Source organism: Lathyrus oleraceus, chromosome 1 (assembly GCF_024323335.1).
Source record: "Lathyrus oleraceus cultivar Zhongwan6 chromosome 1, CAAS_Psat_ZW6_1.0, whole genome shotgun sequence".
NCBI lineage: Eukaryota > Viridiplantae > Streptophyta > Magnoliopsida > Fabales > Fabaceae > Lathyrus > Lathyrus oleraceus.
The window spans coordinates 99,515,022-99,526,916 of record NC_066579.1 but is presented as its reverse complement, the minus strand read 5'-3'; positions in this window follow the sequence as shown (position 1 = coordinate 99,526,916).

Genomic DNA, 11,895 nt, shown 5'->3' with positions numbered 1-11,895 from the left:
TTGAACTTGATGGATGATATAAACATGAGACCAAGGATGTTTGCTCTTGTTTGATGTTAATTTGATGTTGGATGGTGGATACCTTGCTGTTTTAACTTTTTTCTTGCTTTGGGACCCTAGGCTTGGCCTAGTGGTCTAGTTGCTAATGTTTGCTTGGTTTTTCAGGATCAAAAGCATAATGTACATGGAGAATGATACAAGTTGATTTTAATTGATGTTGTGGATGTTTGTACACTAACATAACATTGTTTTGTAGGTGTTGGAGCTTGGGCTTAAGCCTTGAGCTTGCTTTGTGTTGTATTGTTTAAACTGTTTGATTGTTTGCTGTATAGTTTGTCTGATTGAGTACTGACTGAGTTTGATTGTTTCCAGGTACTTTAGTTGCTCAGTTCCTTGTGAACTATTGCTTTGCTTTGCTTAAGCAACTTGCATTCGAGGTATAACCTTCTTACTTCATGTAGTCTGGAGACCCGGCTGTTACCGGGCCGGGCAAATTGTCTGAAGTCCTCCTTAAGAGGCAATGCTTGTGTATGTTTATTTTTAAGCCAAGCAGGAAAAGCCCTTCAAGTAAGGCAATTGGTGGAAGGTAGGGACAAGCAACCTGTCCCCCACTATTCAGTTGAGTCTTCTCCTTGCTCCCATTACATGGTTGTAGCATTGAGATCAAAAGCCCAAGATCTGTCGTGTCAGAGTCATCGAGTATAGAAGGGTTCCCCTATTCTGGACCCATGCTCATTTGTCAGCTCTCCCTGGTTAGGGATAAGAGTTGTGAGGTCTGATCCTCACTTCACCCTTCATCTGCTTCACCTTAGCCTCGTAATGGCAAGGTTAAGAGCAAACACAGCCTGTACAGACGATTGCTTAGGCAGTCAAACCTGATTGATTGAGCCCCCTTGTTTGGCTATAGTGCGTGTTATGTGGATATCTGATTGACATGCTTGTTTGAGATACCTGTTCTCATTTGATGATATATGATTGTATGCTTGTATGCTAGCTTCTTTCCTGGTTAGGTTAGTTTGCTTATGCAAGTAGGATAGAAAACCGAACTTAGGGTTAACAATGCATGACAACATTAGGCTCGAGTCTCAGCTCCCTAGTTGTGTATCTTTCCCCGGTTTCTGGTTAGCAATTTAGTCCCTTTCAGGGGAACTACATCGCCCTGATCCTCGTGCCAGACGAGGTATGTAGGCAGGTGGTCGTGCGAGACCACTCCGGGCACCCTTTTCTTTTTTGCGTGTGTTTTGTTCGCCAGCTATCAGGCTCGAGTTCCCGACTCCCTACTAGTTTGCGTGTTCTTTCTTCCCTTTCAGGGGAACTACATCGCCCTGATCCTCGTTCCAGACGAGGTATGTAGGCAGGTGGTCGTGCGAGACCACTCCGGGCAACCTTTTTCTTTTTTGCGTGCGTTTATTTGTTATCTGACTGTGTGTTTGGGTTCGGATGCCGACGTAAGCCCAGTGATTGGCTGTCGGGCTCCACGTTTGCCCTTTTGAGTATGTTTTGGTTCGGATGCCGACGTAATTCCATCCAGTGGTTGTCGGGCTCCATGTTTGCCACTCTTGCTTGTTTGTTTGTTTTGCGTTGTTTGGCGTGCGTAAGCCGAACTACAGAGGCTCTGATTCTTGTTCCAGACAAGATATGTAGGCATAAGGTGCGATACCTTATCGAGCTCGTTCTTCTTAACCCCACCTGCGTTCCCCGTGTGTGTGTGTGATGTTTAGCAACCTATTCTTTATTCTAGGACGTGGATCCCTAGGAGTACCTAGGACGTGAGGGGTGCTAATACCTTCCCCTTGCGTAACCGACTCCCGAACCTTTTCTCTCTGGTCGCGAGACCATGTCTTTCCAGGTTTCTCTGAGCGTTTCCTTTCCCTATCTTGGGATAAATAACGTTTAGTGGCGGCTCTGTGTGTTTTTATTTTGAGCTTCGCCGGTTGATTTTTCGCAGGATGCGACAGCTGGCGACTCTGCTGGGGACTTGCGATGTAGACCTATGCTGGTCCATCGTCCCTAAGCGAGTCCTTCCTAGCGTTTTAGGATTAGTTTAGGTTGCTTGTTGTGTTCTATTTATTGCATTTATTATTCTAACCTGTGTATATATTTGCATTAATGTCTGCATGCATCATACTATCATATTGTTGCCGTCCTCTGCGCAGGTGGTTCCTCTGTTTTGGGGTGGGAGTCAGTTGAGGTAAAAGGCCCAATACCCAGGCTATGAGTGAAATCTAGGAAACCTAGGAATAGAGTGATGCATGGGAAGCGGGTGGTATGGCGCCACTTAGCGGAACATTGACATCACGAGCAGTTCAGACCCTGGTGGGATATTATCGTTACATACTTCGGGTGTGTATATGATGGTATTCTGCGAAAGGTTATTTATGCTGCGTTTCTTTCGACTTTACCCTGGCCTAGATGACACCCGTGAGTGGGGAGGGAATGATCTTTATCACAGGTACAGATGCATAATCAGATGGTGACTTTGTGTTCTGTGATTCAGAGACATATTTATAAGTTGGATTTATGGCCGTTTTTTGCCGTGACGCCGGAGTGCTGTCCGAGATTTATCAGTGGGGATCCGTTTATTTCAGGATTCCCCGGGCCGAGTTATTTATCAGTGGGGATCCGTTTATTTCAGGATTCCCCGGGCCGATTCAGTGGTTATGGTATCTGATCAGAGACTGGTGATGATGATGATGTATTTGTCTTCCGTTTATTTCGGAACCCGTGGGTCAGATTGGTTACATTTCTCCTCAGATGGTAATGATCAGTCCAGAGGCCAGATTCAGTACAGAGGATCAGATGATTTGGAGGATGGCACAATGCATTGCATACATCTGCATCATTCTCATTTTGCATTCATCTGCACCAAACCCACGTCTAGTCATATGGGGAGTATTATAGATTGAGAATCTGGTTGAGAGACATCTTGAATTTCAGAATGTGGATGTCAAAACGTTATCTGTCTCGATGAAACCAGAATCAAAAGACAGAATCTTCCTCATATGGACAGACGTTGCATTCATGCATATTAACCTGTTTGCTGTTTTGCAGGAATCATTGCTCGTGCTCGCAGAACTGTACCTTTGCACTCGACACGTCCTCACAGATACTTCACCAGACGCAATACACCCAGACTCATGGAACTCCCAAACGCTGACATCCTCGAGCTGAAAGACAAGATGAGTGAACTGATCAACATCATGCAGGGCTTTGCAGTTGGTCAGAAGGCTTTGGTTGATAAGGTTGAAAAGCTCGAGCGGGCTTCAGCAGCAAACAGCGGTGTTAACCTGGATGGTGTCTCCAACCAGGGGCAGGGGTCTCGTGATGGTGGAAAAAGAGAAACTGTGGGTATGGTGAACAACCCTGCTGGAGGTTTTGGTGCTGGTGGTCAACCTGGGCCTGGTCAGGGGCAAAATCTGAAAGACGGCCTGTTATCTCCATTCTTCGGTTTTGATGAGGACCGAGAGGAAGACCGAGAAGCCGATCAATTTTCAATGCACTACGAGCCATTTGGGCAATACAATACCCAGCCACAGAGCAAAGAGATCCAGTTGCTGGCAGAGAAGGTAAGGGCTCTGGAAAGCCATGCTACTCCGGGGTTTGTCAACATGTCCAACATGGGGCTGGTTGAGGGGATTGTGATCCCACAGAAATTCAAGGCGCCCGCATTTGACAAGTACAATGGGAGTTCTTGCCCTGAGACTCACCTCCAAGCATTCGTTCGCAAGATCTCTGCTTACACGACGGATCAGAAGCTATGGATGTACTTCTTCCAGGACAGTCTGTCTGGAGGATCTCTGGAGTGGTACACCAAGCTGAAATCTGCTGACATCAAGGGTTGGCAAGATCTGGGAGATGCTTTCTTTAAACAGTATCAGTTCAATGCTGATATGGCCCCGAGTCGTACCCAGCTGCAGGGTATGTCTCAGAAGAATACTGAAGGGTTTAAAGAGTATGCTCAAAGATGGAGGGAGTTGGCTGCCAGAGTGCAACCTCCTTTGGTGGATCGGGAGATGTCTGATCTCTTCATGGGTACTTTGCAAGGGGTCTTTGCCGAGAGAATGGTGGGTTGTCCCGTCACCAACTTTGCTGATATTGTGGTGGCGGGTGAGCGAATTGAAAGTTGGCTGAAAATGGGGAAGATCCAGGGTGGTAATGCTTCGTCATCGGGATCAAAGAAACCATTCGGGAACGGTCAGCGCAAGAATGAGGGTGACTCGAGTGCTGTGTATGAGCAAAGAGGATATAGTGGGGGTCGTTATTATCAGCATGCTGCTGCGGTAAACATCCCTGCTGGTAATCAGTCAGCCAGACAGCAACGTCAGCCACCGCAATCGAGAGCCGGGTACCAGGTGAAAGGGAAAGGAGTTGATCGTCACTTCGACAGGCCGCCCGTGTCATATGCCGTGCTGTTCAAAAAGTTGAGGGATTTGGGGTTGGTCCAGCCGAGGGCGATGGTTCCGATAAGAACAGATCAGTGGCCTCCTGATTACGATGAGAATGCCAAGTGTGAATTTCATTCTGGTACGCAGGGGCATAACATTGAGGGCTGTAGAGCATTCAAGAATGTCGTCCAGGACCTGGTAGACTCCAAAGCTATCAATTTTGCGCCATCACCGAATGTTAATGCTAATCCCATGCCGGTACATGGTCAAGCGACGGTGAGTGCAATTGCTGAAGATGCAGATTACACCTGTGCAGTGGGTGGAGAGACCAACAGTGACTGCAAGCTGGATGGTTGGGTAAAACCGTGTGCACCAGGAAGCTGAAAGGCCTAAACAAGATCATCACTGACACTCGTCCGGAAGAGTAATATTTCTTGTTTTCAGTTTATATGCATGGAAGCCATATGTGTTGCCCGACACGTAATGGTCCATTGTAAGGGCCACCTCATGTTTAAATTTGCATTTCTGCATCATTAATAAATGGATGTTTTTCAGTCAAAAAACGGTGTTCCCTGTTTTTCATTTATTTTTGCAGTTTAAAAACAAATAAAAATGGCAATGTTTGTTTTCATTTTTCTTTTTTGATTTGTCTCGTCCAAATTCAAAAAATAATTCTCCGGATCTCGTTGATAACAATTTGGTTACCCCTCATATGACTTCGACAATCCGAGCAATCAGGCTGAAGAAGAAGGCGAAGAAGACTGTGATCTACTGGAATTAACCAGGTTGTTGAGACAAGAGGAGAAGGTGATTCAGTCGCCCGAGGAGCGATGCAAGATCGTTATTCCAAGCACCGAGGTCAGAAAGGAAGTGAAATTAGGGCCGCTTCAGAGGCGAATCGAGAGCAGAATGGTAGCCTTGTTGAAAGAGCATGTGGATGCTTCACCTGGTCATGTCAGGATATGCCAGGGTCGGATACCGGTGTCGTTGTGCACAAGCTACCATGGAAAGGAGACTGTCCTCCAGAGAAACAGAACGCCAGTGCCATGTATCAGGGAGCCATGGTGACTTTGTTTCATGAGATGATTCATCATGAAATAGAATGCTATGTTGATGACATGATAGCAAAGTCCCAAACAGAAGAGGGGCATCTGGTGGATATGACCAAGCTGAGTGAACTGGTTGAGACAATTCAAACTGAGGTTGAATTCAGATAAGCGCACTATCAGAGTGCGATCCGGTAAGCTGTTGGGGTTCATTGTAAGGGAGGAATCGAGGTTCATCCTGCAAAAAAAAAAAAAAAAAAAAAAAAAAAAAAGAGAACAATAAGAGAAACGCCTGAACCGAGAAAGAAAAAGAGAGGTTCGTGGTTTCTTAGAAAGATTGAACTACCTGTCATGGTTCACATCTCATCTAACAGCCACGTGCGAACCTATATTCAAGCTGAAAAAAAAATCAAACGGTCAGGTGAAATAAGGATTGCCAAGGGGCATTGAAAAATAAAAAGATAAGTTGCAGGAACCACTGATTCTGATACCTCCTGTGGAAAGAGCAATTGTCAATCTGTACTTGACGGCCTTCGAGGGGTCTATGAGGTGTATTGGGTCAGCATGGCGAGTCTTGTCGAAAAGAGCATGCAATTTACCTTAGCAAAAAGTTTATCGACTGTGAAACAATACATTCACTGTACGAGAAAACTTGATGTACTTTGGCATAGGCTGCTCGCCGACTGAGACAGTTTATGCTGGTTCATACCACTTTGTGGATTTCCGAGATGGATCCGATCGAGTATGGGTTTGAGAATCCAGCATTGACCGGACGGGTTGCGAGAAGAGCAAAAGAATGTTGACTGATTTGTGACACTCTCAGAAAGCAATCAAGGAGTGTATTGTCTGATTACATCGCTCCGCAACCCATGGTGGGTTATCAACCGAGGAGGTTTGAGTTCCCTGATGAGGACATCTCGAGGTGCTCCAATCGAAAGATTGAGAGTAACCGATCCCGGAGGAGGGGCCTGACCCTGAATCCGAACGGATTATGATGTCTGATGGGGAGGTTAAGGTGAATAAGCTTTTGTTGCCCGGATAACGTTTGAATGCACCGATGGTGTGATTGAGTAGGAAACTAGCATCCTGAGTATTGAACCTCGGTGCGCCTACTGGGGCAAAGCTTTTCTCATTGGTATATGGAATGGAGGTTGTGTTACCGGTCGAGGTTCAGATTCCCTCTTTGAGAGTCCTGATGGACGTGAAATTGCAAGAGGCTGAATGGGTAAGGACCCGATATGAAGAGTTGAGCCTGATCGAGGAAAAGAGGCTAGCAGCCATTTGTCATGGGCAGTTGTACCAGCAAAGGATGAAGCGTGCTTTTGACAAGAAGGTGCGACCTCGGGTATATCACGTCGGTGATTTGGTGCTGAAAAGGATCCTTCCTCCTCAAAACGATCGAAGGGGCAAATGGACGCCGAATTATGAAGGTCCATTCGTGGTCAAGAAGGTTTTCTCAGGTGGAGCCTTGTTGTTAACGACCATGGATGGTGAGGATTTTCCATCCCCTGTGAATGCGGACGCAGTTAAAAAATACTTCGTATAAAAAGACCCGCTGGACGAAAAGAACAAAATAGTCCAGGCAAGAATGGGCATCCCGGCGAACCAAAAACAGAAAAAGGTTCGGGCAAAAATTAGGGATATAAAATGAAAAACTGTACACCCGGCAAGTCGAAAACCTGAAAAGGCGACTTGCGCAAAAAGGGGTATCCCGGTGGACTGAAAACCCGAAAGGGCGGTCCAGGCAAAAGAGGGATTGAAACGAACAACTGCGTCTAGCATGATCGTTTGTGCTTTGGTTAAAGCATCATGGATAATACCCGGCAAGGATCAATCAGAAGCGTCTTGTTCAGAAGGCAGAAAGCATGGAGAGTCTGAGGACATATGGGGTGTAACCGAGTTGGAACTCGATGAGATCACGAGTTTCACATTGCCATTAGGATAGATTTTTCCTTTTGTGCGCAATTACCTCTTTTCAGGAATTGCTTCCTTTTGTATTGCTCATTTGAGCCACGCTTTTCCAATCAATAAAATGCATATTCAGTCAAATAATTTTGTTTTTGTTTTCATTACCGCTTTGATTGCCAAAACATCCAATTATTTTTGATAAAGAATCTTTGCATTTTAACACATACAGGTTCCTTCCGATGCATGTTTATAAGATTGAGCGCTTGAAATCTTATTTGGAAGGTTGAGTGACCCAAGTGTTGAAATCTTGACACGCCTGGGGCACGGTTTTATCTAACGATCTGTTTTGCAGGTACTGTTAGATATTCTTCACTCACTTGCAGGTTGTGATGTGGAAGCTTTGTAATAGATCCCCAGAGAGTTCGCTCAGGGATAAACAAATGAAGAATGACGAAGACGTTGCGGCGTACGACGATCCTTGATGGTAATCAAGAAGACTCTTCAAAGTCGGAAGACTTGAAAGTTTGTAATTCCCCGCAGAGTTCGATCAGGGACGAGTGCACAAAGGAGGGCGACGAAGAGGCGACGAGAGACGTCCGACGACCCTTGAAATTAACCAAGAAGACTCTTCAAAGTCGGGAAATTGAAATTTCTGTATAAATCCCAGGAGTACGTTTCTCGTCGGGCGCGGAGCGACTTGGAATATAAGATGATGGAGCAGAAAAGGTCCAGACGAGTCTGGGAATTCTCAAAAGTGGAAAGCTGATACGAGATTTGGAAGATTGATACTGTGGTTCGACGAGTCGACGGGTGTTCTGTACCGACTGTTCTCATTTCCCGGCTAGGTCTCCAAGCAGAGTCATAGGACTAGCTCCCCAGCAGATTCAAGGTCTGTAAACTTCTCCAGCCGAGTCAGGATGGTTGTCCCCGGCCGGTTTACAACGGTGTTTCCTCAGCAGCCAGGTCTGAAGGTTGCTAATCCCCGAGTGGAGCGGGTTTCAAAGAAATATATCTCCAGCAGTTCCCCGAGTGGAGCGGGTTCAAAGAAATATATCTCCAACAGTTCCCCGAGTGGAGCGGGTCTTTTTCAAAGAAATATATCTCCAACAGTGTCCATCCTACCAGTGGATTGGACAAGTTTCCGTAGCGGACGGATGTTTGCATCTCCAGCTGAGTTGATTCTACCTATGGATTGCATGGGTTGTCCCCAGCGGAGTAGTATGCGTTTCCCTAGCAGGATCAGGATGGTTATCCCCAGCAGGTGATAGATTGATGTTTCCCCAGTTAAGCCTGGAGATTGCTATTTCCCCAGCGGAGTATCTGTGAGCATTTCCCCAGTGAAGTCAGCAGGTATCTGTGAGGGTTTTCCTGAAGCAGAGTCAGGATTGATATCCTCAGCAAGTCAAAGATTGTTGTATCCCCACAGAGTGCATTGGTGGTTCTTATCCCCAGCAAATTCCCGAGCGGATTGGGTACAAAGGAGGTTTCCCCAGCAAGGGTTGCCTATTTCCCAGCAGCAGTACTATTCCCCAGCAGGGTGGAGTTGGAGCAATGGCGAGTTCCTCAGCAGAGTGTCTCGTATTCCCCAGAGGAGTCCCTTGAGGGGGATATTTCTTTTTTATGCATTCATCATGAAAAAATAACATGGCATATTGCATAGAAAAATAAATAATCGCGTAGCATTTCCATATTTATGGAGCATTACGCAGAAAAATCAATCATGCATCATATTGCACGCATAAGCTAGTCTCAAGCTGTGGTTACTGTTTGAGAGGTGGTTTGGCCCGAAGAGCAAGGTGTTACTCCGAGGAGTTCAGAATCTTGGGTTAATCAGAGATATTCCCCAGCAGTGCAATACTGGAGGAAGCTTTTTCGTCGGGCAGAGATGGAAAGGTTACGCGATCAGCGCGACTCAAGCCGTGGTTACTACTTGAGATTTGGTTTCGACAGAAGTTGGAAGATGGTACTCTGAGGAGTTCAGCATCGGGGTTTTGGAGCAACAGCATCTACCGGTCATCAATAAGTGTTTGGTCGAGCTTTCTTTGATGTCAGTAAACATCATCATCCGATGTTCAGTAAACGTCGAGTTTCTTCCTAGACACCAGTAAGTGTTCGGTCGATCATTGTTTGATGTCTGTCCGCATCATTGTTTGATGTCTGTCCGCATCATTGTTTGATGTCTGTCCGCATCATTGTTTGATGTCTGTCCGCATCATTGTTTGATGTCTGTCCGCATCATTGTTTGATGTCTGTCCGCATCATTGTTTGATGTCTGTCCGCATCATTGTTTGATGTCTGTCCGCATCATTGTTTGATGTCTGTCCGCATCATTGTTTGATGTCTGTCCGCATCATTGTTTGATGTCTGTCCGCATCATTGTTTGATGTCTGTCCGCATCATTGTTTGATGTCTGTCCGCATCATTGTTTGATGTCTGTCCGCATCATTGTTTGATGTCTGTCCGCATCATTGTTTGATGTCTGTCCGCATCATTGTTTGATGTCTGTCCGCATCATTGTTTGATGTCTGTCCGCATCATTGATTGATGTCTGTCCGCATCATTGTTTGATGTTTGTCCGCATCATTGTTTGATGTCTGTCCGCATCATTGTTTGATGTCTGTCCGCATCATGGTTTGATGTCTGTCCGCATCATTGTTTGATGTCTGTCCGCATCATTGTTTGATGTCTGTCCGCATCATTGTTTGATGTCTGTCCGCATCATTGTTTGATGTCTGTCCGCATCATTGTTTGATGTCTGTCCGCATCATTGTTTGATGTCTGTCCGCATCATTGTTTGATGTCTGTCCGCATCATTGTTTGATGTCATGTCAACATCATTGTTCGGTGCCTGTAAACATCGAGTTTCCTCCCGGTCATTGGTTAATGTCTGGTCGAGCTTTTTTTTGGTGTCAGTAAACATCATCGTCCGATGTTCAGTAAACGTCGAGTTTCTTCCCAGTCATCAGTCAGTGTCTGGTTGAAGGTGTACCCTCTGACGTGTTGCCCTTAGAGTGGTGATTAGTGAAGTTTCCGACTATCAGGTTGAAGCACTTATGGTATTCAGGCCAGTTTTTCGGAGTTCAGACCGAAGTGGTTTTCGGACCAGGTAGAAGAAGAGAAAATTTTCGGGGTTCAAGAAAAGCAAAAAAAAGAATGAGAATCCCGAGTGGATGTGGTGATCAGACCATGGTTATCCCTGGGTTACCATTTATTTTGGTATCCAGGTCGACGTTGTTCAGAGTTTGTTTCTTCGCCGATGCTGACAGGCGTTGTTAATTATTATCCCATCAGAGTGCAAATTGTTCGTCTGTTCTTGGTATTCAATCACTCTTCATCCTGATCATCCGAAATCCGAGGCTATTTCGTATCGACAGGTTCACAGTGGATTGAATAGGGGCAGCTGTAACACCTCAAAATTTGCCCTCCTCTCTTGGGACTAGCATTAACATATTTGCATATCATTTTAGGACATTAGGCATTGCATATTGCATATCATGTGGTTACATTGTGCAAGCTATCCTCTCAAGTCTTGATCAGAAGATGAGGAAGTCAAAGGCAAGCCTAGGGGTTTATTGATTGATCATTGGCCATCTGAGGATTGGGCTGTGAAGTAGGGTTTCATGATTCTCAATGGATGTTGGTCTTCATCTTGATTAAAAAGATACATCATCATAATCATGGTTGGTCATCATCAAGTGTTGGAGCATATTCCTTGAGATTAGGGTTTTGACCACTGGTCAACCTTAATCATCTGCATTGGGCCAATCAGGGCATAATCAGGAGATGGGGGCTATGATGTATATGAGGATCATAATGTGATTATATTGAGCTCATGGATGCTAGGGTTTCATGGTTGAGCCATTTCATCAGGAGTTTGGGGCTCAATTTGATCAGTGCGTAGCCAAATTCATCTATCTGTCAGAAAAGTCAATTGTGGTCAACTGTGCCTGGATTGATGGATTTGGAGGAGGGAGAGGGCAAGAGATACTCCATTCATGTTCAAACAAGTCTCATTTGACATTTCAAATACTCACATTGAAGGATTTGAGGTCATAGCAAAGGTTTCCAAAAGGAAAAATGACCTATGGTTTCAAGTTTCCAAAAGGATGGCAAGTTTTTGGAACGACTTCAACCCAATTTTCCCCCATCAAAAAAGCTTCAAATGGAATTTTGTTGAACATGAAAGTTGTAGATCTTTCTCTCCCATTTTCAAAAAGTCCAAGATCGTGAGAATCGGATGAACGGTTGAGGAGATATGGTCAAATTACCACCGGGCGTGCATGGCAAAATTTTCCATGTATCGATGCACACGAATTTCGTATCGATGCGTGCAAGGCAAAAAAGGGCCATGTATCGATGCACACGAGTTATGTGTCGATGCACACTGTTAAAAAGTGCCTTGTATCGATGCAAACAAGTTATGTATCGATGCATACTGTTAAAAAGTGCCTTGTATTGATACAAACAAGTTATGTATCGATGCACACTGTTAAAAAGTGTTATGTATCAATACATAACTCTATTTTGAGCTCTCATACAGCACTGTTCATGTCCAT